Raw genomic sequence first — 26,835 nt, 5'->3', positions numbered from 1 at the left:
CCTATACACTCACATGCATAAATGTATACATGCACATACATATATACATATCTATATACACAAACACATAGAGACAGAGAAATGGTTGCATTTGCAGTACACATTTAGTAGGAGGCTACAGACTCATGCAGTCTCAACTGTGTACTATGATCAGGAATGCAAGTTCTGGATAGTGCTTATAGACTCTTCATCTGCTAAGTAGATCTGTGCTTGCACAAGGCTTCAAAGCAGAAGCTTTGAAATACCACTCTCTTTTCCCCTCAGACTCCCTCTACTTGGTGGAAAACGTGTGTTCATCCAAAGGGCTGTTTTGAACACTGAACCCAGGCTGTCATCCACACCTTCATTTTCAAGACCACATGCCGTCAATTTCTCACATAACCCTACTTCACTTCTGGAAAATAATTTTAGTCTTCATCTGTCTTCTTATGGTCATCATTATTTCAAACACCTACATACTCAGAACATCCATTTTATCTTAATATTATAGGTTCTTGAATGTAACTGGCTTCTCAACTGCATCCTTTTGCTCATTTTTTAATATTTCCCATTATTTTTAGACTAGCGGGAAGGGAGGTGATCGTGTGCAGGAAACTAGTAGGGAGCTGGAAGCCAACATAATTTTCTTCTTGATGTCTTAAATGACACATGCTATTTGAAAAAGGAGACAGACATTCTTAATATTCTCATAAGCACAAGCATTTCCTCATGAAGCAGCACCGATTGCTTCTTATACCTGTCATACCTCTTTTATAAATTCTCAGAGTACAAAGTGATTGAAAAACTCTAGGTCTCCAGTTTGCCGGAGCTAGCAATTTCAAATTACCATGTTTTCTCTGAAAACATATCCTATTCATATCCTAGTTAATGAAAAATATAAAATAATAAAAAGGAATGTGCGTAAGATGTTTGGATAACATTCTTGTTAAATTGCAGGCTGCCCTCACTCTGGATTTAGCCGCTGATTTAATCAACTGTCCATAATACATGCAGAAGAAGTCAAACTGCAGCTCAAAAAAGCATCTCGGTGACCAGTTGTTTTGTTTGTTTGTTTAATTTTCTAAGATAAACTTAGCTGGTATTGGGCAGCTCTCTAAACTTGCATACTTCTAAGGGCTGTTTCTAGTACCTCGTCTGACTGTGTTACATCATCTGAGCTACTTTTGCTTCCATTTTCAATTTTCTGCTCCTCAGAGGGCTGCAGGTTGGTAAGGATGTGGTGCTGATATTTCACTGAAAGCTCCTGAATGCTGCAGAGAAGAGGAACTTCAGCTGATGCGGTGCTGCTGCTGCTGCCCATATGCAGAGGCTGCTGTTTACTTTCTTGCTTAGCAAGAATCCAGCATGGGAGCTGTTGGGGAGAGAAGGCTGAAATCACTGCTCATGGCTGCCTAGAATAGTGGTAGACCCAATATCTCAAATAACAGCACCCTGAAAGCGACTGTGACCTTGGTACTGAAACTCAAGTCATTTTTGCCTTCACTTTCCAGCCAAGGGAAAGGTTGACATTAGCAAGGGTGGGACCTGGTGTCTAGCACAGAAACTGAAGGTGGGTGCCTGAAGAACAGAACCACCTTTAAAAGCCCCCAGAGAAAGGGAGAGCACAGAAACACAGAATGGTTTGAACTGGAAAGGACTTTAAGGATCATTCAGTTCCAAGCCCCCTGCCATAGGCAGGAACACCTTCCACTAGACCAGGTTGCTCAAAGCCCCATCCAGCCTGGCCTTGAACATTGCTGGGGATGGGGCGGCCACAGCTTCTCTGGGCAACCTGTGTCAGTGCCTCACCACCCCCACAGTAAAGAACTTCTTCCTGTCTAATCTAAATCTACCCTGCTCCAGTTTAAAGCCATTACCGCTTGTCCTATCACTACATGCCCTTGTAAACTGTCCTTCTCCAGCTTTCCTGGAGGTCCCCTTTAGGAAATTGGAGGCTGCTATCAAAAGAAGTCAGATGTAGAAAACTGAAGTGTTTTAAAATAAATGCAGAGAGCTCAAAAGAAGAAAGAGTGGTTATAACCTACTTGCATCCTTCTGTGTCACTTTTTGCATGCTCCTGTGTGCTCCAATTCTGTTTCTAGCAATTCCCCCGACTTTTCTTATCTAGAAATGTATATAAACCTGTGAATTGCAGCAAAGTGCAAGGAGAAATGTTTAGCACATATACAGAGACTGAAAAAAAAAAGAAGAAAGATGCTTAGGAATCTAAATTCTAACTGTATTTTCATGATGGGAGTAAGAAAGAAAATGATAACGTATTTCTAACAGCACATTATGATATACCAAAATACAATTTGTCATGTTATTCATTTATTGTAAGAATGCATACAGACAGCTAAACATATTTGATTTCCTTAAGTATTAAAAGACGGTGCTAGAGCGACAGGGAAACAGCAGAGTGCAGCTCTTACAGGTCATTATTGTCTATGCAAATCAATAAATAACTGCATTATGTCACTGAATTTTTCAGTCAGTTCATTCCATATGGCCCATCTTTTCTCAGACAAGTCAGTTGCTAAAAACAAGCCATAAATCATCCCCATTCTTTTATTTTAATACTGTAAAGAATATTTGTTTTTATAACCAAATTGATTTAAGACTTAGAGCAGCCACAAAACATTCTAAACAGATGTTTAACTTGAAAGGCTCTAGTACACTTTCTTACCCTGTAGTTATGGAAAATTGGGGTGCATGCAACCTGAAACCTAGAATTTTTAAGCCTGAAGGAAATTGCATTTAGACAGCATATATTTTATTACAAATATGTATTTTTAATAACTGACTTCAGTGAATAGAACACATACTTACTACACAGCTCTGTAACTGAATTAAAAACTGTGCAACCAGAGAAGTTTTTACAATACTTAGAATTTATGTGCAGAGGAAATATCACTGTATTAATATGTGGATTTCTGTTTACAGCTATAGATGGCTCAGGGAAGGGAAAGGTTTTATTAAGACATATATGAAGAAGCTGATATGGAGCACAGCCCATGAGCTTTTAGAATTGTTTGTGGATAGCACTTTCTTTGGGAAGTGTTAGAAATGTTTCATCCTGAGAGACGCAGCAACAGAGACGCACTAAAAGCTTCTTTCTTTGACCTTGGGCTCAGAGTTATGACAGTATGGCAACCATATTCTCTTTCAGAAAATTGCCTGCTACCTTCCTCTGATGAGTGCATTGGCTGGTAAAGTGGACATTGCATGTTCATTAGACTATTTTGGACCTTTTCCAGTAGAGGTATTGCATACGATTAATGGTTCAGAGAATGAGAGCTCTGCATGACTCAACAGCTTCCTGTCTGTCCCACCATAAAGTATTCATCTTGGTGAGGGGGTACAGTACTGAGGAAATTGTTTGGCTGTAGGTAGAGGGGGTACAGTACTGAGGAAATTGTTTGGCTGTAGGTATTTCATGGACTTGACTTGAAGTACAAAGTGTAAGTGCTACAAAGTGCAAATATTATGCACTGTGGTAACAGTAAAAGGTCAAATTAAGGGAAAGGGAGAATTTGGGATATCTTGAACAAAATAATGTTATTGGAGCAGACTGCCTTCCTCAGGGTTTTTGCAAGAAGACGCAACCCAACTTTTTGATCTAAAGGTACTTGCTCCCTCAGGAAGGGAAGAATTGAGATAGGTGAGTCTTGTCAGCACAATACCTCACAGCGGTTTAATCACTTAAGTGCTGACAAAGTTTGGGAACCCTGCAGGTTAGAAGATAGAAAGCAGGTAAAATTTTTGATGGACCCTGTCCTCATGGAATTTGGTCGTTTGTCTTTGCAGGGTGCCATGTCACCTCTGTATCAACTGGCATTTTAACAGCTATACCCCATTCAACCACCTCAATTCCCTCTTCTGCTAGGTCATCTGGTATGACCTCCCTCTGCTGTCACGCTTGCCCTTTGATTCTCTCTCTTTTCCTTTGCCTTTTCCTTACCTTAGAGACACCTTTGAGAAATCCTGCAGTTTGTCCCAGAGGCTTCCCCTTCCTGCAGATAGGCCAGAAGTTTGGTATTCCTTTAACTCAGCAGGTCAGTATGTTCAAGGAACAGACACAAAGTTGTGTTTGTCAGTACAAGGCTCATGGAGAAGACACAGCCCAAGTGCTTCTTCATTGTGCCTTTGCCATCTTCTTCACTGTGATCTATAGAAGACTTGAGATAGTGCTTGATAAACCTACTATCAAAAGATGCTCTAAGACACATACTGAAAAAAATCACATTTTTTCTGAAGTGATTTTCTTTGTGATCAAAATCCGATGAGTGCAGTGTAGGAAACAAATTTTCAGCTATGCAGTGCTCTGCTCTAGAATGTTTCTGTGATAGGGATTATGGTGTGCTGGCCTATGAAAGCCAGATATGCAACACAGCAAGAGAAGCAATGGTCAGGTTAGAAAGCTAACACAGAGAAGATGCAGTGCTACACGAATCTATTTGATTGATTCCAGGGAGTGAAGGGGGATTAAGGTGGGCTTTCCCTTTAGCTATCAAACACTTCTAGATTTTGTGCATAACTATAAAACATATTTAATACATTTAATTAAGGAATTACCTTAATTCCTCGGTAGACATATTAGATATTCGAGCCAAATTGTGGCACCTTTTGTAAGGATGGGGTAAGTAGCATTTAGCAGGTCTCATGCTGAATATCCTGAAATCGTTATATCAAAACCAATAAAGCTTTAGCGTTTTGATGTGACAGGTCAGCTGAGCTGAATGGCACTAGACCTTTGCACTTGTTTCTCCAGCTCTGGCCAATATGGCCTTATCCCTTGTTTTCCCAGATACTCACCACTTGAGCTGACTGGACTGCTATCCTTCCACAAGAGGCAGAACTTTTACCGCCCGGAAATGAAGGCGACACAGACACAAAGGAAACCAGACTGAGATATAGCAGGCTGGGCAAGGGGTCACATTCAGCCATTTTCACCAGTTTGCTAATCCTGATAGTCCAGTAAAAAAAAAAGCCAGCCCCCCGAGTGTAAGAAGGGACATCTAGTGTTTCCCTTAGGGAATGCTAAGGGAAATTTTCTACCTCTTTGGAGCTCTGAAATCAGCATACCAACTTCAGGCACAGAGTGGTTTTTACCATCTCTGAAGCACTGTTGACAGGGCAAGTGTTCTCAGGGGAAGGAGGCTGGCTGGTGGTGGAGCAAGAGGATGGGGTGCCATGTCCATTTCTGCTCAGTCTTGTCAGACTTTAGCTATCTGGTTAACTCTGTCAGAATAAGTCATCAATCTTGTTTCCTTGGCACTTGTCATCTGTCATCAACCTCTCTTCTGCTGGCCATGCCTGAATGTGTGGGTCTGAATGAGCGTACCATGCCAACAATTCTGTCCAATTTCAGAGCTGGGAAACATGATGGGAGCCTTGCCAAGAGTGCTGTTTGCCTCAAGTGCTGTTGTTGCCCACTTTCAAATCCTTGATCTTTATATAATGCCGTAATGCCACATCTGCAGCTTTACACAAGCGTTACAGTATCACCAAGCTTATCAGCTTTTGCCCTTATACAGGACTGTCTGCATCATCACTTTGCCCCACAGGCAGGCACCAGTTGCAGTATGATGACCAGAACTAGCTGAAAAAGTTAGATGTCTTTGCCAGGGTGTGTTTGTACTGTCCTAGACTGTGGGAGTGCAGCAAGGCAAAAACTTGGCTGTACCAAAACATTAAGGTGGAACAGTAACATCTTCTCACTTTGACCCTAGGAGCAGTATCATTCTGCACATTTCTCTGCACACCCTTCCCATTCTTCCAATGGAACACAGCAGCAACAAGCAGTGCCATACCCTGAAGCAAGAGGCATCTGCAGAAGAGCAGATCTTTATAAAATAGCTAGCCAGAAGTTGACTACACTACTGTGGTTGCACCTATGGATGGAGCAGGTTTGCATCTGAGGCAAGAGACCACCTTGGGCAGCAGGGGGACTCCAGTCCTGGATACTTAGGGGCATAATCAGAGAAGAGTTTGTAGCTAGCTCCCTCTGTCTTTCATAGGAGTCAGAGAACTACATCAGGACTCTCCCCAGAGCCATTGTGATATGGGAAAGCTCATCTACCATTCCTCAAGACTCTGACAACTTTGCACTGACTTTCCTCAGGAGTTCTCCTTAGATCTCCTCTATGCATCACTTCATGCAAATGGAGAGTCTTTGTTTGCTTCTGAATACCCAGATGTGCAGACAATTTTTCCTAGTTTGGGGGTGAGGAGATCAAGGCATCTTTCTTAAGCATTTTGGCATGTATGCCTGGAAATTGAATCCAGTCCCTTTTACAGTTAATCATTGCTTGGCAAAATGGTTTATATAAAAAGTTGGTTGGTGATGCAGAACTTACTATTGCAGTCACAGATTTAAACCAGTGGTGAGAAGCACATAATAATGCTATTTTTGCAAACTAGATTGTTAGTTTTGAATTTTCAGAGCTTTTGCTTATGTTGTTTTTTTGCCTGCACTCTTGAAAGGCTCATCATGTAGGTTCAAAGACAGAAAGCCACATGCAGACCCTGCTTTTGTTTTAGGCTTCTAGTGAAAGAAAAGTTTATGCTAAGTGGTTACAATATTGTAACAGCGACTTGTGCTTTTCATGTATTTGAAGCAACTGAAGCAAGGAAATAGATTTCTGACTAAGAGATAAAATGATATGGTGCATCTTATTTCTCTCTTCCTCTCCTAGTCTAGCATCATCTGCTAATATTATTCATGTTCTTGTAACATTTGAGGACAGATACAGTTAGCGAGGGGTAGCGAGCAATGTTGGCTTTAATCTTTGTTCTAGTCTTTGTCTTATAATGCTATTCTGTGCAACTCTTGGGAGAAATGTGCTCCCAGAAAATTCACTATAGGTCATTTGAGCAATCTTATTTGAGATTCTCATTTTTTTTACCAACACTTAGAATAACAAAATGGATTTCCACAGTTCACCAGTGAAGTATGGTATCAGAGTGACTTTTCACCTCTGAAAGCTCAGAAGTGCTGATATATATATTAACACAGAGGGAATATATGTATATAAATATTGGAGAGAACTCCAATCTGCTAAGCAACTTCTGACCCACTACTGAAAGGAGAAAGTGGCACCCCTTGTACCCATCTACTAGTTGCTCCCCAACAGGTACTCCAGCTAGGAAAGGGAGATGCTCCTCATCTCATTTTACTCCAGAATTAACTGATCAGGGAAAGGAAAACAGCCATGCCTGCCTTCCTTTGCATTGCTTTTTCTGAGAAATCATCATCTGTGATGGGGAGACAGATGTTGCAGGCACATAACTATCAAAACCTCAAAGACAGAAGAAGGAATGTGCTACAGATCTGAAAAGAGCGATGCATGATTATGTCATTTCATGCCATGCTTATTTTGTTCAGCCGTGAATGTCAGTTAAGAGACAGTTTCATTCCATACCTGAACTTCCTCTGCTGCAGACAAAAGTGTGCAACTGCCTTCTAAGGTCCTGGACCATAACATGTATCACTTACTTCTGCTTGCAAAAGGTTCTTACATTTCATCATCTTCCTTCTTTCCTGGGTGGCCACAGATAAGAAGGAATAAAGCAGCGAAAGCCTGGAGAAGAGTCAGGGAAGGTGGCCTGGGAAGAAAGCAATCAAAGCTGTTTAGAAGATGAGTGATCAGAGCCGTTTTCTTTAAGACCATCCTATATCACTGTATCCTCCTGATGAACCCTTCCACTCAGTACAGGTGAGGTGTGGAGTCTAATGAGATTATCCTCTCCAGGTCACATCCCTGCACTGAGACATTACCAGTTGTATGCAGACCACAGGCAGATGACAGACTGATGTTGAACTGAAGAATGAATAGTTCCAGTGAGATTCCAGAAATTCCTTTGGTATCCTATTCAAGTGCTTCAATAGCCTATTAAATATTTTACCAAGATTATTATTTTCTGCAAAGCAAGTTCATTTATTCTTGTCCTTTTCCCAGCTGAGGCTAGTAATGGGTAATCACCATTAAATCCTAACATGTAGGATTTAATGTTTCTTCTAAAAAAGAGGGGACAGCAGAAAAAAGCCAGTCTCCTCCTGTCTTTTGCCAGACATCATTATTTCTAAAACTCTGATCACTCTTGTTGCCCTACTTGGGTTCACTTTTGGGGGTCTTTTTTACATGCAGTATTGTGTTTAGAACTAGGCACCACTTCAGTTCACTAGCAGTCTCTTAACTTTAATAAAGGGCTATAAAGTTATCCAGTGGATACTTTGCAGACTTCCAAAACATCCCTTTCTGCTACACTCAAATCCTTGGAGAGAAGGCAAAGTACATGGTTGTCCCAAGCCAGAACTCAACTTTGCATGTCATTTTCCTCCCTTCAAGAAATTCAGAATAACCTAACTATGATTTTTTCTCCCATAAAAAGACTCTTCAGGGTAAGATATATCATCCTCCTTTGAATTAGACAGCCCCAATCTGCTCACTGCTCTGTGTTAATTCCTGTTGATTCATTGTATCTGGGGCTAGTACACCAAAGAGTGACAAGATTAATTAAAACAGCCTGACAAAGCTGTCTAGGGTAGGGGAGCTGCACTAGAATATCCTGAGCCATATTTCAGTGAAGAGCTCTGTAGATTGTGTAAGCCATCATGGTCGGGAATTTTTCTTGCCTTGAGAGTGCCAGCCTTGTGCAATAGCAATCCCCATAGCTTTAAGGATGACAAGTCTCAGCAGGAAGAAAAAATGAAGCAATGGTGATTTCTGGTGGTGTTCTGTAGCAATTTGGAAGTTTTCCACCTTCAAGACTTCATTTCCCAGTTTGGAGAAGGACTGTGGCTGTAAGTGGCACTTCTTACTGCTGCCATCTGGTAATCTTACCTCCACTAAGGATGTCTGGGAGAGGGAAAGCAGGAAAGGGACCATTCACTGTGCATTGCAGAAGGTGAAGCTTTAAGGCTTCTAATGTATTCTCATCCCCTATCTTCAGACTGTAGCTACACAATGAGATCTGTCTCTGGGCACACTGCAGAGATAGCATTAACCAGCTATTGAAACCTGCAGACTTCTACCAGCATCTCTAAGAGTGTCATGCTCCTCAGCTGAACTAACTTCTTCAGGTGTTTTGGTGTTTTTCCTCTATAGCATTTTTCCCAGCCTCTTCACAAATGCTTGTGTCATGTAGAAACTGATGTCTTAAGTAGCAAAGAGCTCTTTCCCTTTCCGATAGACAACTTCTCTCTTGTGATTGGTTCTGGAGTAAGATGGACAGATAGCTCTGATCTTTGCTTAGGAAAAGGAGTGGACTGTCCCTCTGTCAGTTCCAGTGCAGGTCTCCTCCCACTGCACCGAGACCAAAACATGAGGAATGATCTCAAGTAGTCCCTCTGGCATGCCAGCTAGAATATTGTCATTTATGAGTCACCACTGGGGCTTTGACTGCTCTCTTCACATGCCTCTTATCCACTAGTCCTACCCTGACAGACAGTGTGGGAAGAATGTGAGTGGTGTCATTCCAGAAGTCATCCCCTGCTCTCAAAGGAGAGGCTTTGAGGCACAACTGTGTGGCTGTTCACTGGGTTTCCTTAGTCCCACTCTTCAGGCTTGTCTCCCAGGGCAGAGACTTTTCCTGCTATGCAGGAAGACCAAGGCATCTGCCAAAAGCCGTTTGTCAGCAGAACTTTTATGCACCAAATATTTCCTTGTTTACAGCTTTTTTTGTCAGCCCAAATACAACCAATGTTTTTCAGACTCTTAAAATATTCAGTAATAGCAGCAGCACTGAAATTCCCAGGAATGTTTCTTTTGGAAAAATAGAGGTGATAGCAAAGGTATTTTTCTACTTATTTTGCTTTTTCCACTACTTTCTTTTACTAGCAATTGGAAGGAGTTTCTTTTGTCAAAATGATCGTACCCCTAGAAAGGCAAAGCTTTTATCTGCTTTAAGAAGGTGAAAGAGTGCCAAAATAAAACTCCAAACAGTCTGGATATCTGTGTTTACAAATGTGACTTGCAGAATGGAATAACTACACCTGGCACCTGATATATTGATTACACATTTTGATATGAGGCATTAATTTCTTAATACACTGACTTAGAGTGGCTTACAAGTTTCACTATTGTGTTCAGTTTCTGCATCAGCTCTTTATTCTTTTCCAGTATAGCATTTGAGTTAAAGACAAATATTTTTAAAGCACAAACGAATCATCATTGACATCACATCGTTCATTGATTTTGATCTTATCTAATAGCCATTCATACATGTTCTGTGAACTTAGTTCTGAAGTTAGCTTCTCTAGCTTTTAAATTCAGTGTTTCTTTGGTTATATTTATATAATACAAAGCATCTCATATGGCAAAGGAATGAAGACATATATGAAAAAAGGGGGATCTTATCAATGTATATAAATATCTCAAGTGAGGGTGCAAAGAACAGCCAGGCTCTTTTCAGTAGTGCCAAAGGATGGGACAAGAAGCAATGGGCACAACCTGAAACGCAGGAGGCCCCATCTGAACACCTGAAGCTAAACCCCATCTTAAAACATCTGAAAAAGGAAACACTTTTTTATTGTAAGGGTGACAGAGCACTGGCACAGGTTGTCCAGGGGTGTTGTGGAGTTGCCATCCTTGGAGATGCTTGGAAGCCACCTGGACATGGTCTTGACCAACCAGGTCTAGGTGACCCTACTTGAACAGGGGGCTTGGCCCAGATGACCTCCAGAGGTCCCCTCCCACCTCAACCCTTCTGTGATCTCTTGTGATCTATGATTCTGCCGAAAAGACATGATAAAAATTCTTTTAAAATTAGAATACTCACTCTAAAATAATATTTGACATAAGTAAAATAAATAATATTTGACATAAGTCAAATATTTTTGTCACTACAATAGATTTTTTGCGGAATCATATTTTAAAAGCGTCTTTTTATTTCCATTAACTATAGCTTGGTATCCCCTTGTTTTGCTAAGGAACAATTAGGTACTAATTAATTTCCTTTCAAAATACAGAATTTCCACCATTTTTTACCCATGTTGTCTGGTTCTTCCTCAGCCATCCAGAACTATGCTGCATGAGGGTCCTTTGATGAGTCAGCCTGCTTATTTTTTCTGTCCAAGTCAAAAGTCAATTATGCCTGGCTTTCTTAGTAGTCAGAAGGAATGAAGATAAAGAGAGAAAGATATGTAGGCTATTCCTGTGACAAGTGCGTCAGCCTTTCCATTAGTATGCTTCTCCTGTGGTTTTTGTGGTATCCAGTATGATACACACCATTCTCATTGCTGAGTGCATTCATTACATCTGATGCCTGATGTCCCTCTTGTTTACTTTGGTTTTTTAGTTGCACCATTGACACACTCCATAAACCTAAAAGCAAGGAATTTATCATGAAAACATAGGTATTACCAACAGTAATTGCCAACAGTAATGCTGTGTACAGTGGTCAAAGAGTCAAATATCCTCAGCAGTTTTTTTTGCAATAGCTTTGCTATGTATCAAAAAGAGTGGAGAAGAGAGTGGAGCCTGGTGGTACTCCAGAAATGTATCTTTCACAATCCTTCCTCCAAGAATCAACCCAAATCCACAGGATGAAGGAGGAGCCCTTCAGTTGTGGCTGTAGATTTGATACCTATGTGGATCTGACAAACCTCTCAGGTGCAGGAATTGCTGTCAGGCCTCTGGGACAGATATCCTCTGCAGAAAAATGGTGTAAAGGAATGAAGTCCAGGGACAGTAATTTTGGGACAGTATATGGGGGATGCCAGTGGAGCAGTGAAGCTTATGGCGATATCTGGTGGAAGGGAGGAGAACTGGGACAATCCTGTGAAGTATGTTGTTTACATAGGTTTTGAAAATCCTGACCCCAGTTTTCTTGTGGAATGGGAAGTGCGTCCTGCTTAGACAACTGGTACGTTCTTTGGGTGAAGGTACTGATTCATGGCAAAAGAAGGAAGGCAGAGCAGAACTGGTTTAGACCTGCTTTTAGTGGTCATGGCTGTAACATTTCTAAAACAGAGCTGATCTGTCATTAGCATTAGTTATTAAACAGTAGAGACTGGAGCTCAGATTCACAGATCCTGAGGGACCTCTGACTGTTTTCACAGGCTGTTTCCCACAGCTGTGGGTCTCAGGAAGATTTGTCATCTTGAGCACAATATCAGACTCACACCACCTCTGGATAGTGATGAGGGCCTGCATATGGACAAGTAAGCTTCCTGGACAGCAAGGGACTTGGGAGCAGGAGGGAGATACCTAAGGAGTTCTCCTGGTGTCAGCAGAGGCCCAATGGGACTGACACTGATTCAGAGCTAATGGGTTCTGTCTAAACAGATGTGACTGCTGCTGGGTATTTGCACCACATATACTGACCCCTGTGTTTCAGCAGTAGAGCATTTTTCTGAAGCTACTAAATGTCATGAGACAAAAGCTGACACAGGCTCTCTCCACATGTCTTACCTTCCTTATGGCCTCTACCAATTGCTGCATTGCCATAGTTCCATTACCCTGCTATCGTGGGAATCCCAAAGCAATTAATGTCCAGGGGGTGCTGCATGCTGTCTGCCTGGTTAAGCAGTGAGCTAATAAGCCTTCCGGGATTTCAGATTGCTAGGTATCGGTGCAAAATAGAAGCCCAGAAAGCACTGGAACTTTGCCAAAGGTAACAAGCCCAGATAGACTCAAGCTTATGATGTTCATCGGATTACTTCTGAAGAATAAGCTGAGAAAGTTGGGGCTCTTCAGCCTGGAGAAGGCTGCGTGGAGACCTCATAGCAGCCTTCCAGTATCTGAAGGGGGGCTATAGGGATGCTGGGGAGGGACTCTTCATTAGGGACTGTAGTGATAGGACAAGGGGTAACAGGTTAAAACTTAAACAGAGGAAGTTTAGATTGGATATAAGGATGAAATTCTTTACTGTTAGGGTGGTTAGGCACTGGAATGGGCTGCCCAGGGAAGTTGTGAATGCTCCATCCCTGGCAGTGCTTAAGGCCAGGCTGGAGAGAGCCTTGGATGACACGGGTTAGTGTGAGGTGTCCCTGCTCATGGCAGGAGGTTGGAACTTGATGATCTTAAGGTCCTTTCCAACCCTAACTATTCTATGATTCTATGATTCTACTTAACATAGGCCAGAAACAGCCTGGCTATTTTGCTGACAAGGGTAGTGCAAAATTGGTGGAACACAGTAACTTTACTGGCTAGCAGGAGTGCTTCAGACTTACCCAGACAGGCAGCAATCTTTAGTTACTTGTTTACATTCTATTTCTTCAGTCATACAATAAATATCAATAAATATCAAGTAACTCTTCTGGAACTCGTGATAGAGCTCTGTCACATTCTTCAGCTTTGGCACAAATATGCTTTATTTATAAAAAAGAAAATGGGGGGAAGAGGGGAGGTTGAATCCAGAAAATATTTGTAGATGGTTCTTCCATTAGAGTGAAGGAAACTGATAGTATCTGTAGATTTTACCTCATTGTAGTTTGCACAAGTTCCTGGATAGCAAAAGTACACAGGTTCCTCTTTTCTGCCCATTGCAGTCTTCTGATTTTCCCCAAAGTGACTAGCAGCAGAGAACAGTTTATTGTTCGTTTAGTTTACTGTACAATACATGGCTATTTCCTTTCTGAATAGACTCACTCATGTCTAGAATTTCCTTGTAATTTTTGTATATTACAAGTATACTGGCAAGTGAAAACATATTTCTGTGTTTAGCTTATGCTCTCTGTGGGTTTTGCCATGCCGTTTCTAATGAGATCCTTGTGGCCAAAGGATGAAAAGGGGGGTCACTCATGGTGGCCACCTGCAAGCGGGGAGACAAGTCCCTCTCAGACCTCCTCCCTCCAGCAGAAAGGCCATGTGGGCAGCTGATCGGAGTGGGGTGCACATCAGTTGATGTATTTAGTGATAGAGGGCCAAGGAAACGTGCCTGTCAGGCTTTGATGCTTGAGATGAAGGAGCCCACGGACATCTTTCTTTTGCTTATAGAGACTATCTGCGGACCCTGCTCACCATTCATCTCCTAAGAAAACAGACTTGTGGTGCCCTTGGATCTGTAATGTCCCAAAAGAGTCAGGGAGGATGTGGAAGCAGAAAGGGGAGTGGGCTGCAGTGGCTGGGGCAGGCTGTGGTGGCTGCTCTACCAGCCAGTGCCGAGGCCACTGCCTGGAATGGGAACATTGCTGGAGCCTAAATACTAGGTCCCAGCACACCAGTACACATCCAGGCCAGAATGATAAGCTGGAAGTGGGGTGCAGCTACTAACTGGGACAGGATGGTTATATTACCAACTGCATAGTGCTGAGCATCAAGATTGGGTCAGGATGATTGCCAGCCATGCGTGGCTATTTCTCCCATTAGTTAAGCAGGTTTTCCAAGTTTATATGTTGCTGTATTTTTTTCTCTTCCTTGGCCTCTCTCCTTGGGTCAGAAAATGTGTACATCTAGAGCCCTTTCGTTTAGCTCTAAGCTTGGGAGTGGGAAAAAGTTACTCATGGCTGAGCTCTCAGAGTATAATTCCATTTCTTGGGTCTCTGAACAGTGATTTAAGCTGGTGTCACTTAGAATATTCATGGCAAGAGCACCTAGAAGTTGAATAGGTAAAAACAATATGACAAGGTACAGGTATGCTTTCTTTGAAGACCAGAAACAAATGTGATTGGTACCAAGAAATGAGAACTTCAGTTCTTTTGTGTGTATTTTAGTGCTATCTGTGCTGATCAGCCTCCTCAGTCTTTGGTTGTCTTTGTTTTCATTTTCGCATGAACACAATGATGGTGCTTTTAGACCGAGGTATTTCAGGCACTATGTCTTACGCAATTTGCTCTTAAACAGCTGAGACATGGGTGCCTATCTGTCTATGACAAGGATTAGTTTATTGCTTATTTAATAGAGATCTTGAAAACTTGTTTACAAGTGTTTACATACAATTTTTTCAACAATTCGGATTGCCTAAGGCTACAGCATGTTCCCCCTGCTTATGTGCAGTGTGTAACCCCCATGTGGCCTCAGGCAAATGGAGTGGTTAAAAGATTTATGCACTGCGTGGATAAACAAAATCTGGGAGAATTTCCCCGAGGCTTTGCCTGGATTGGCAAAATGGTGTGATTTTAAAAATGATAATTAGTACCTGGCATTTCTCATACACGTTGGCTGGATGAGGAGAAACCTGTACGAGAGAACCAGGGATTTTAAAGAAAGCCCACTTAGGTACAGCATATGTTCACAGCTTGCCTTCTCTACTAACTTCTTATAAGGCAGCAACTACTATCAACCAACTGAATTATAACCATTTTCCTAGTGCAGACATAACCTAAGAAAACAAATAGCTTGAAGACTTCCAAGAATTTCCCCGACCAGGCAATGCAATGAGCACAGCAGACTGAAATGGAGATTTGGGGAATTTCTCTTTCCGGTGGAGGAAACAAAGAGGAGTCTGACAAAATCTCCTGTGGGTTTGGAACATGCCCTGACCCTTATCGAGGATTTCCTGGTACCAGTGGGAAAACTTCCACAGGCTGAAAAATGTGAGGATTTCAACTGCAACATGCTTCCCTTGTTCTGGATTTGTGTTAAACCTGCAAAAGTCTGGAATTTAGGCTGGTGGGGGAGTAGTCAAAGGATTTTGAAAGCCTTGCTCGCTCTCACTTGGTTTAAGCCAAGCACAATGGGCTATATATAGGCCGTACGTAATGCTGATTTCTCCAGGAAAGTGATTGATTTTCTTTCAGTATAAACCAGTCCCCCACTGGCTTAGGCCGAAACGAAATAAAGATGTTGGCTTGACTTCTAACACCCGCGAGGAAAGTAATTTTAAACAAGTACCGTTCTCTACACCAGGCCAGCGTTGCTCGGGGCCTCAGGCCACCATGGAAACTCACAGGGGCCGGCCATCTTCCTCACACCTCAGCCGCAAGCCCCCGGCCCCTGAGGAGACAGCGCCTTGATCCTCAAGGGATCAACACCTCCGGCTCCACCCCCCCATCCCGTCTCCGCTTTGAAGCCACCCGCCGCAGACAGCTCGGTGCCGGGGTGGTCCGGGGGGCTTCCCCAGCTCCCGGCGGCGGGGCGGGCGCAACAGGCCGCTCGTACTGAGGTTACCCGCTGGGGACTTGCAGCCGCCCCGCTCTTCCCCGGAGACCGGCGAGCTCGGGGACCCTCCCGCTCCTCAGGGAGGAGCAGCCCTCTCTCTGGGAAAGCTGGAGAGCCCCAGCGCCGACTGCCCCCGGCGGCCCTGGCCCGCGGCTCGCGGCTGCCGCCCGCTGGAGGGCGCGGGCAGGTCTCGGGGCGGCCCGAGGTGTCCCGTTGTCCTGCACGTCCCCCGGGGCCCGCGTTTCGCTCTCTGCCACCCGCTGCCTCTGAACGAGTCTATAACTGAGTTATAGCACCGCCGAGAAGGGCAGCTGGTCTCGAAGCGAGAAGCAGCCCTAGCCACCAGCCGTAGTCACCTGTGGTGGTTCTTCTCCCAACAGCTGACCACTCATTACTGTTTGTACTGCTAAATCTCAGGCTTACTCTGCTAGAGCGCTTTTCTTCTCCATTAAAACACCCTTCTGCACCTTTGGTACTCCTAAGGGGAATTGGTATGCACTCAGATCATGCCTCTTTACCAAATTCTTTTTTATAGGCCAAAGACTGCTCCCATTAAGATGGCTGGTACAAGAAACCACTTTACGGCTCATATCAGCACTCTTACCTATTCAGTTTTAACATTGGTGTAAAGCATAGGCGTGAGGTCCAACTGTGTTTTGCTGTTGGATTCCCCAGGGCTACATGGGGAGGTATCACTTTCATCTCTTGCCACCATCCCTGTTTCACTTTAATCCTCTTTGCAGGTGCATGCCCTCAGGAGCCCATGCCCTGGTAATCCAGAAGCACCACTGCTGAGGGTGACTGCTCCTCCCTTTAGACCTCTTTGCTTCAGTTCCAAATACAGAAATTTGTGTTTGCATTGAGGTGCTTTTGTGAACTGCCCCATCCCATAGAATAAGCCAGGCCATGTCATGTCTCTGCCTTATCAGTACCCTTTTGGCAAACTTGGTACTAACTATAAATGGGAGTGATGACTTGCACATTTCCTTCAAGATTATTCCTGCTACCAATACCTGTGTAACTTCTCTAGAGAAAGCTTTGGCCAACAACTGCTTCTCAAGCAGTTTTATGCCTGTCAGTTAAGCAGGTTTTAGGTCATTTAATTTGGACTGTTTAATTTTCATATATCATGTTAGACTGAAGTGTTTATTGATGTGCATGTGCTTTTTATCAGTGAGTTACCTCTTTTATCATAATTCTTGTCATTTCTGGGCAGGAATCAGCTGTGGCAAAAGTGAAGTTGCAGACAGGAGCCTTCAGGTACACATCTTCCACTGTCCTGTGGTCCCATTCTGGAAGTATTCAGGAAGATTAAATGATTTCAGGAGCATCCTGCTGGTCAAAAGCAACCATCTAGCAGAAAGGCTTTTTTAACTTGGTAGAACTATTCTTTCCTATTGAAAATGAGTTAGCAAAGAAAGGAAGCAACCTTATTTTGAAATGAGAAGTGGCTGCTTGAAAACTATAAAAGTGAAGTTCCATCTCTACTTTTCTATGTAATTATGCTGCCCTTTCTTTTTTTCTTTCAGATGTCATGAAAGTATTTGTTAACTTCTGATCAAATGCACTGGAAGAAATTAACTGATATTTTTCTATAACAATTAAAAAGCAACCTTATGTTGATGTAAGGGAAACCAACTGAATGAGCTATTCTGACCCTTATCTGATTTGAACCCTTCTTAAGATCTATGAGCTTCTAAATCAATGTTCTATACGGAGAAATAGGGCAGCAAGCTAAACCAACAGAAATTGGCTTCAGGACAAATAAAGGAAGGTATTTCTTCACTCTACATATATCTCAGCTGTGGAACACATTTACTGATAGTTTACATAGGTTCAGAAAGATCTTGGACAGATTTATGCAAGAAAAATCCACTGAAAGATATTACATGCAAAGATTCCACAAAGAATCTGAACCAGTATCATTAAGATACTTTTAACAGGAACCCAATAGTTTTTATTGCTCATCAGTGCCTGACAGAGGCTGTCCAGAAGCAAACTACTAGTGCTTAACTCAGGTTCAAACCTTACTTACTCAATAGACCTACAGGATGAACACTTCAGAGGAACCTATGACTGTAGCAGCATTAATCAATCAGAATATAAAGCTCTGTGGAGAATATGTACAATGGGTCTCACAAATAGCACTTTCTCTCACAAAATTTGACAGCACAACTGAAAAGGTTTCTCTGTTATGTGCAGTTGAGTGGAGTTTAGTTTAAAAGACAGAAATAGCACAGTTGTGTGCAAATTATATGACACTATCTGAAAACAACTGAAAGAATGGAGGCTAAAAATCTTGTCTAATTAATGCATAACAATAGTTGATGATTTATTGACTTTTCTGTGAATACACAGCTCCTATTAACAATATTTAGATACATTTTCTCAGAAATTATTAATTATTCATGTTTAGTAATTGATGATTAAACATTTTACAAGAGACAAGGCACTAAAACGTACAGTTAGTCATCCTTATTATAGATGCTGTGAGTTCCAGACATACAGTAGATTCCCCTCACTTTGATAATTATCGAATCTCTTCCTCCAGTGGTATTTTTGGTTGCATTTCACACATCTCCAACCATCAGGAACTATGCATCTTAGGACCCTACTTTTGTCTCCTTTTACTCACTGTTTTTGTAGAAAAAACAAAGAATTTGCTATGAAACTTAGCTACACAGTAAAGATAACAAAAACCCCATTCGTCACATTACTAAGGACTTGGAAAAACTGTGAACTCCTTAGAGAGTCAAACTATAATGTGAGCACTATTTATCAATTAAAAACAACAGTAACAAAAAAAAAAAAAAAGGCCTGCTTAAAGGTGCAATTCCAGAAGCTACTTGTGTGTGTGGCAGAACCAGCTTTGGTGGTGTTTGAGGCACTAAAATACTAATCCAACACTTTACAACAGGTGAGATGACTGAGGCTGATGCCATGCTAGGAAAATCAGAGAAGCCTAGAGGCTACCATTTGGCTAAAAAGGGGACCTTAAATAATGGACAGTTTTTAGTGCAATTACCCAGAAACTGTCACTAATAAAAGGCAAAGACTAAGAGAGATAACATCTAAATACTCCAATAAAATATTTCATATCAGAAGGAGAGTGTACATTTTCAAGTATCTTATAATAAATAGCCCAGTACTGAACTAGTAGTTCCATTGTAGATGCTGACTATAAGCACAAACACAGCACCATGTAAATTTATATATTGTTGAAATACAACAGAATCTAATGCCACATAACAAATACAACACAGTGTAAAGAAAGAATGGATTCCTAATTATTTGACCATTTATACAAAAATGCCAAAGAGGGGTTCCTAGCTCCAAGTGTCTCCTTGAGATTCTCAAACTCTTGTGCTGGCAATATTTTAGAGGTCCCATGTTCAGTGCCTCTGCACTTAGACTGCAGTAATCCTGAGCCCCCTGAACACACATGGAAAGATTATCACTTTCAGAAGTTTTCAGAGGATCCTTGCAGTCTCCCTGACCAAAGGAATTCAGGTGCAATTCCAGTATGGGCAAAATATACATGCAAAATAAAGGAAGATTCCGCTGTATAAGAAAAAGTGATAAGAGAGAGAGAACCTCACAGAACAATCTCAATTAATACCCTGGGTCATTACCAAATTTAAGTGGAAGTCACTTTTTCCCATTGGAAAGACAAGACTTTTAAAAACCTGGCCAGTGAGACTTCTCAAAACATGGCCAACATGATGTGCCATTAAAAGATGGTTGTACCAGCGGAGATGGCAATAACACATTTGGAAACAAATTATGCCTTCAAGTGTTTTTGCTTCTTGGGTATTGTAAAAATATTTCTATTAAATTGCATGAATTTTTGGAAACAAAAGTTTCTTACTCACTTAGCAATATGAGTCACTCAAAAATCACAGGAAGAAAAGATGTTAAAGAAAACCATTATGTGATTGCTCTTGATGAGCAAAATCTAATATTTTCCCTCCTAGTTGCATAGGTTGGAAATACCAAAGATGCCCAAGGGAAGTGTGGCTCCAGTACTCCCTGGAAATTGGTGGGATTGGAAAGTGTAACCAACGTGCCTTGTTAAAAATCCCATCCATGGTTACTAGAGCCCATTTTGACCCCAAAGTCTTGACTTGCCACAACCCCTGCTGAAGAGAGTGGGTCAGTACCTCTGAAAAACAGGCCCTGTAACTACGTTTGTGCTGCTGGATGCTAGTTGGTGGTAAAACAGATTGTACATCTTGTGTCTGGAAGTTCAGAAACACAACCACAAAAAGAAAGGTATGATTAGGGCTATGCTTTCTAGTTCTTTGGAAAGTAGAATAGAATGGAATATCTCTGTATTAGTTTGGTTGAATTTATGTATATATCTAACCGGGGATGGATTAACATAGTTAGCTTTACTTTTTTTAATTAAGCATGTGAACTAATTTGATGGAAGCAGCAAAGATTTTATGAGAAACAAAGGTGAGAGCATGCCTGTGTGATATAACAGCACCAGTTAACCAAATCCTAACCAAGAACTGAATCTGTCAGGCTTAACCTGTGTTAATTTATTGCTCTTGGTAGCTCAGCACTGACAGCGCATAATTTTAACCTGGTCCATAATTTGGAAGATTTTAATATATAACAATTAAAAAAAATCAATTTCTTACTCCTAAAGTAATTTTTATAGATTTCCGAAGTACTCCACTGCTGTTACTATGTCCATGCTTGTGTTTTAAGTCATGATAGGATGTGTGCTTGAGTTTGATGTGTGATAAGGCTTGAGCCACCTATATCTGTGCTGTGTGTAACTGAAGGGCTTAAGTTTAAGCTAGTCTTTTCTCATGCGTGATTTTCGCAGGCTGGCACCATGACAGTGCATTCGTGCTGGATTTACAGAAGCGTGTTGGTAGCTGTGGTACTTGGAGCAGAATGAGAACAGAGACTCACACCTATCTCTCAAGCCCGTGGGGTGGTGGAAGTATAAACTGGAAGTAAGCAATAAGTGTATGTCTGCAAGAGGAGTAAAAGCAAGATTCACCCCAGAAGACAATGTTGTGATTGGTTAAGACAAAGTACTATTGCAGTCATTCAGTGATTATACCTCTAAATTTGTCACCTTATCAGTATGACAAGGCACCTCAGTGACACAGTTAGCAATGATGGTTGTTCCCACTGGCCAAAGCCCCTCAGTTTTTATTCAAATTCATCCACCACCACTGATTTCGGAATTGGAAAAGTTGAAACGAGTCAGTGCTAGACAACTTGAGAAGGTGAGACCCTCACCGTGGTCCAGCTGGCATCACCACACGGCTCAGCACATCCAAGTAGGAATATTGCATTCAAGAGAAACAGGACAGAATCAGTATGGGAAGTGTTCTTCAAATTCTATCAGCCACCAACAGAGTGCAAGATAAAGCCCAGTCTAGCCTCAAAACATTCATGCAAGCCAGTAACTGAAAGCAAAACAAGTGCATTTTAGAAACTAATGATGCTTTATTTGGCAAGGACTTCTCATTACACTTCATTTTAGATGGAAACTTGGAGGTGAGGCAATATTTGGATTGGACATTATTATTTCTTAAGCAGAGGCTGAACCTCTCTTACTAGGTCAGCACTGATAACTCCCAGCCTGCCAAAATCCCTGCCCAGTTTAAATACCAAATCCATCACATCACCTCCCTAATTTGGACTTTTCAGAGTCTCAGTATGTGAGAGCATTTACAAGATCTATTTCAAATAAATAGTATTTATCATGTATGTATCAATTCCAACTTTTACAGTCCATAGGCTTGGTATCCAAAAGCTATAGAGCCACACAGCTCAATGGGTTGAAGGGCGGTTCTGTGGGAACACAAAACAAATTTTAGCAAAGCTTTAGTGAGAGTAACACGTCAAAACTTCAAAATTCCACAATCAAACAGGAACAGGAGCTTTCTTCCCTGCATTATTCTGTAATACAGAATGTGCAATAGGAATTTATATGGGTGATTCAGCTGGTCCATTTGTGGCTTAGTACACAATTTTAGGGCATAATTCTAAGAAAGGGGAAGGGATTTGTATGTGACCAAATAATATAGCTTGAGAAGCTTAGAAGTCACCTTGTTTGTGCCATATAAATAATGAATTAGTACTAAATTGGTGTATAATGCTAGTTCCAGATTCAGGGCTGTCCAAAACCAGCCTGTTATATCTGAGAAGAAATATCTGAAGACTTGTGGAGTACAATCAATCTCAAGTTGTGCTAAATACAAACCTACTTCTACTCTCTTGCCAAACAAATTTGATTAATGAGGTGCTCTAACATTTTTTTTTCAGAAACTGAATCACACAACTATTCTGCAGCTGGACTAACAAAAGGAAAACAATCTCAATCAACATTAAAAAAGCTCTGTAACCCACATAAATTAAATAGGGACAATCTAAAAATCTATCCTGCTTTATTTCTGTTAGAGTTATTTCCCTAGATTTAAATATATATAGATACATATAGTGTAGCTTTTTATCTAGTCAGCTCTTCATCAGGAAGGCAACAGATTGTTTCTAGCTATTTTGGCTGCTTATTTATTTATTTATTTTCCCTGTTGTTTTTGTCTTGCGGCTGTTTTGATATATTGGGAAATCCGGACTAGGATGAACTAGAAAATTGAGCAAAAATACTTTTTGATTCTTACTGCTGAAGAGGTTGACCATCCACTTAGATGCATCCACATGCCCTCATGAATGTAACAGTTTTATAACCCCCAGACACGTGGTGGAAAACCTTTTCTTTTTCCTTGTTGTGCCGCCTACGGCATTTGGCCACTACGTGCTGGACGAATTTCACGTGCCTTTCCTCAGTGCATAGCATGTGTGTCTGGATAATGCAGTCTCAGATAATTGTCCAACTTCAGTGTAATAAAGAGTGAGGTCTAATAAATGGCAGTATTCCTGCTTGACACAGCTACTTTTCTTATTGTCAGGCACTTGGAGCTGTGAAAGGTATGATAGATGTGTTTCAAAGGAAGGAGTATTCAGGGAAAGTGAATACCATGTGGGGGAATTGTTTGCCATACATGACTTCTTGGGACAGCTAAGAGCTGTCTTCACTTCTGACTTGCTCTGAAAACCACACCAGCTTTTTCAGTTTTTTCAGTGTTATTAACGTGACTGATGATGTTGTGGGATGTTCAATCCCTTCACCATCAGAATAGTAAAATGTTCAGAGCCACAGCTAGGATGTTTCTATTTTATTGCTCTTGGTTTAGGCCCAGAAACCTGTCCTCATTTCTATGTGCACTTTCTTTACATAGAAGAGAATCAAACTGTTTTAAGTAATTCCATTACCAAACAAAAAATAAAAATTAAAAGATATCTAAGACACAAAATCCCTTGTAAATCAGCAGCACAGATACTGGGATACTGGAAACAGAGATTGCTGCTTGCTTTCACTGTAAAAATATGTAATTATCCTATTCTTGTATATGGTAACAAATTGTTTATTTTCTTTTAAACAAATGTACAGAGCTGTCCTCTGTAATGTTTATTAGATTAAATTAACAGTCACTGCATATTATCCTATCATCTCATTACTTGGTTTATTTCATTAGCCTGGATGTATTAATTTTAGTACACATTAGTACCTAATTTGCACGGAAACATTTTTGAATATCTAACTAGAGACAGAGTTCAGGAAGAGTGATGATGTGTGGGTTTAGAGTCAGCTGCTTTGCAAAGAAACAAAAATAAAGTGAAAAAACAGGCAATTATCTTATGAAAACAACTAAGATGCGTCAGTCTTACAAAACCAGCTTCGAACAAGCCGGCTCAAAGTACGAAATCATAGGACTACTTGTGCAAAATGTTATTTTAAGATTCACTTGTAATTCCCCTACCCACCAAGTAACAGTATAGAAATGTGTAGCAGTTTCAATGTCCTCAAGAAAAAAATACCTGAAAATGTGATACTGCGTGAATGTGGAGTTATACAGACTATGTACAACCTGTAGACTGTGACCATATCAATCCAGAATTAAACTGGCAGCATTATAATGCAAGTGGGGAAGAAGAAGAGGACACATTGTAAAAGGCACCCTAACAATAACCAGCAGAAACAAAAGTCTGCAGAATAATATTAAAATACACCTATGTAATCATACAGATCCTTGGGAGACTGCTAAAATTTGGTATTGGAAACACACAAAGATAAATGATTATCAAACAAGACTCAGGACAACGTCCTCAGCTGCACTATGTGTGATATAACTCAGAAAAGGGTAGCCCTGAACCACCCTTCTTTCTCTGGCCACACCAACTTCACCTGCCCTGTGAGGACTGCTACTCTGAGCAATGGCTGGCTCTGTCTTTCAGCCCTGCCTAAACACATCTCTGCAGTGTAGGAAGGAGCACCACAGAGAGGCTTTACAGCAAGCAGCAAGATCCCTTGCTCCTGTGATAGAGCAGTCTGGGCACTGAAAGAAGTAGGCTAATAGATTGCAGGATGGATGTGTTATTTCTGTGTCAATTTGAGGAAACATGCGCGCAAATCTTACACTGAAACTCTTCGACTACATAGAAAGAAGGAACTTTGTCATTAAGAAACCCCAAACGTAACCTCTGCAGAACCCCAAGGATTTATAAATTAGCTCTGGTCCTGATGTATGACTTTGTGGTCACAGGCTATCCTCCCAGAATTACATGGCTATGGAACAGAGAAAGTGCTTTTCCCTATATAGACCTTCCTCTATACTAACCTTTCTTCGAACTCCTCTAATACATTTCCTAGTCTGTGCACTGAGTCCAGAACGTATGGGCAGCTGTGTAGAAAAGGCTAACTAACCACACTTTCTGTGGAAGGGGAAGATGATGACTGAAGAGCACCCATTTCATGCTCAAATACTGTGATATAGGCATTCTGGGCAAGAGAAAGGAAAGAGCAAAACACATAGCTCTGCCTGAAATTCCCTGCTCATATTGCTGGTTCAAAAAAGGGGGTAAACACTGACAGAAGCAAGAAATACAGGAGTGAAAAAATCAATACGAAAGATTATACTAGATAACAAGTTAGATGATCTCCAAGGAGAGACAACACTTGGAGCCAGGCACATGTCAATTTGGGAAGCATAAAGGAATTTCCCACACCTTGCCTAGAAGGTGATAGTTTCTCTTTATAAACACATAGAGGCTGAGAACAATGGCCACCACATGTCTGGTATATATTTTTCATACAGACTTAAGCAGGGATCATTTTGCCCAGTCCATCTTTTAAGTTCATTCTTGCCAACAACTTGTATAACAAGTCCAGAGAAGAAGAACAGGCATGTTCTTCTTAAAATACTGCTGTATTTTATCTGTGGGAAAATAGTTAACAGGAAAACACAATTATGTGAAAGTATTTGAATGACGTAAGCTAGAAAACAGGGAGAGGAACAAATGGACATACTGTCTGAGATGGCTATATTATATACAAGAAAAGTCAAACAAAAGGAAAGATGAATCTTAATACTGGTGAAAATAATTGCAAAAATAATAAATGGTAAAAGCCACATTTCTCAAGTCATTTAAACTGTACCACACCAATCATTTTGTAAAGCCTCTAGATGGAGAAGTTGAAACCTGTCAAGGAGACACATTACTTCATCTTGTTGATCTTTTACATTTTTCTGTGTCTATCACCCAACCTTACAGCAAACAAAAGTCAACCGCAGATGGGAAAGCAAAAGCCTGTGTCACTGGTAAGTCATCCATCACCTGTACCACAAAAGCATCTTGCATTGTTTGTTTTAGGTGTGACATTCCCATTCTTCCTTTACTTATGTACTGATCATTCTTTCTTTCATGTCTTCATCTTGGCTCTGATTTTCCTCCTGTGATCTTCTTTCTTTCAAATAGAAGCTGAATTAAAAGGGTCTGTTGTTCAGCCTAAGAACTGTAACTTTTGGTCTCAGAATAAGAATATATACCAAAATGCAAGGCATTGTCCACCTAATACAGTCTGAAAACATGCACATTAAAAATTATTTTTCAATAAAAAAATAAAACAATCTTTTATGAGTAACTTCTAGGAGTCAAAACTACCTTTATCTCACACCTAATGAGATTCTCCCTGGACTATTTCATACCTTCTCAGAGAGCTATCTGGACCCACACAGTCTCTGTTTTTGCTCTCTTCACAGTGCTGAAATTGTCTCCGTTCATCAGTTTTTGACAGCTCAACATTGATGGTTTCAATCTCATAGCTTCAAATTACTTTCACTTAGAAGCAGTGTGGAAGGAATTCCATCATTAGTTAAGACAAATGTCTTTCCTTTTTTTCTGGATGGTGCTTCAACAATTGTCATAACCACTCAAACAACTGAGTCATCTTCCAGACCACAGAATGCAACTTCAGAACAAAAAGGTCCTCACTCCAGTTTACTTCTTTTTATTTGCCTCTGCTGTTACTATACCTTCCAACAGTGTTTCCATTCAGCAGGAAAAAAGTGTCCATAATGACATCCTGCTTTGGAAGTCCTGTGCTTCCTTCATGCAGCAGGTTTATAAGAAAACTGAGTTTGCTGTCAAAAAGATCTGTCTTCAGGTTTCATACATGGCCTATTTTTCTGATCTTGCTGCAGCTCCATGAATTTTTTTCTCTGTCATATAAAAGAAGTTGTAATAAATCATTGCAATTGCTGGTGTATGTTGAAGGGAACAACCCTCCAACAGCGTTAACCACAGTGAGTACTGCGGTTGATAACGGCAGTGCTTGCAAAGATCAATCACCAGCAGGGAAAGCAGTTCAAAAAAGAAACACAGGAGAAAAAAACCCAACCCAAACCCAAACCCCAATACCAAAAGAAACTCACTCCATCAG

General features: G+C 41.1%; 1 long non-coding RNA gene across 1 annotated transcript; it reads right to left on the bottom strand.

The window, feature by feature from the left end:
- Positions 1 to 3,460: 3,460 nt before the first annotated feature.
- On the bottom strand, positions 3,461 to 15,941 carry LOC133267064 (uncharacterized). The gene is made up of 6 exons (XR_009742624.1): positions 15,759 to 15,941; positions 13,407 to 13,497; positions 13,157 to 13,294; positions 11,211 to 11,306; positions 10,633 to 10,714; positions 3,461 to 4,157 (listed from the first exon to the last, which is right to left on the bottom strand). It is a non-coding gene; the product is annotated as an uncharacterized LOC133267064 (long non-coding RNA).
- Between the last annotated feature and the right edge of the window lie 10,894 nt (positions 15,942 to 26,835).

Source organism: Pezoporus flaviventris, unplaced genomic scaffold, assembly GCF_033815535.1.
Source record: "Pezoporus flaviventris isolate CSIRO_AGI_PZ_B2104156 unplaced genomic scaffold, CSIRO_AGI_Pfla_v1 ptg000007l, whole genome shotgun sequence".
NCBI lineage: Eukaryota > Metazoa > Chordata > Aves > Psittaciformes > Psittacidae > Pezoporus > Pezoporus flaviventris.
This window is presented reverse-complemented; position numbering and strand designations above follow the sequence as displayed.